The following is a 1,054-nucleotide window of genomic DNA, read 5'->3' as shown; positions in this document are numbered from 1 at the left end:
ATTTATATTTTGTATACATTATTATATTATAATATTTCGTAGTGCATAATATTATTGATCAAATTATAATATAATTATTAATTATGTATTTTTAGTTCATGTATTAAAAATATTTTTAAGATTTACCAACAACTTGGATAATTTAAAAAAAGTGGCATACACGAGTTGAAAAAGAATCGGAAAATGAAGAGGTTCAATTGATGACTGGACGTAAACGTACAACAATTGATGTATCAGACAATAGCAGTGATGAAGGTAATTAATAACTTCAATCTATCCTAATTTTTAGGGTTCAACATTCCAATCAATTTTTTCGGATCAAATGAGTAAGCAATCATCTTCAGTGTATCAACTACCATACATTCAAACAAGTTCAAGTTATCAACCATCTCAAGATGAACAAGTCATTTTTAAATTTTTATAATTTAAGAGAACACCCTTAATTTAATACACTGAAGTTAAATATTTATAATTCATTTTACACATTTCATACAAATGGTCTATCAAACAATTAAAACATGTTGCCATTATTTAAATATCAATATATTATACTTAAATTTATACAGATACAAGTGCACAGAATACACCACAGCAATTATGTCATAATTCACTCCAAACACCAACACTTCTAATATTATTAACTATAATCAAGTATCATCCGGTTTCCCAGTACTTGCCAAGTACACCAACAATTAAAATATTTGCAAGTAATTTGTGTAAAAATTGTTCCAACTACTGGTATATTTGTTAAGTACCTATATACGATATACCTTAAGTTATTAGTATGTATGGCAGATTGATGCATTGAATACCTATAATACGGTTCTGTTTATTTGTATTTACTTCTATGAAACCGGCCCACTTGAATTCCCTTATTTAAGCCCTATAATGCAGTGCATGACGACACACCAATATAATGTTATGTGTAATAAGTAATTATTTTACACATACTATATGTAAAATAAATACCTGTTACGAAATGTTACTAAATGACCAAACAAGAAAAAGGGGGAAAAACAAATAGTTATCACCAAAATGTCCAAACATCGTAACA

Source organism: Myzus persicae, unplaced genomic scaffold, assembly GCF_001856785.1.
Source record: "Myzus persicae strain clone G006 unplaced genomic scaffold, MPER_G0061.0, whole genome shotgun sequence".
Classification (NCBI taxonomy): Eukaryota; Metazoa; Arthropoda; class Insecta; order Hemiptera; family Aphididae; genus Myzus; species Myzus persicae.
Note: the sequence above shows the minus strand (reverse complement) of the source record.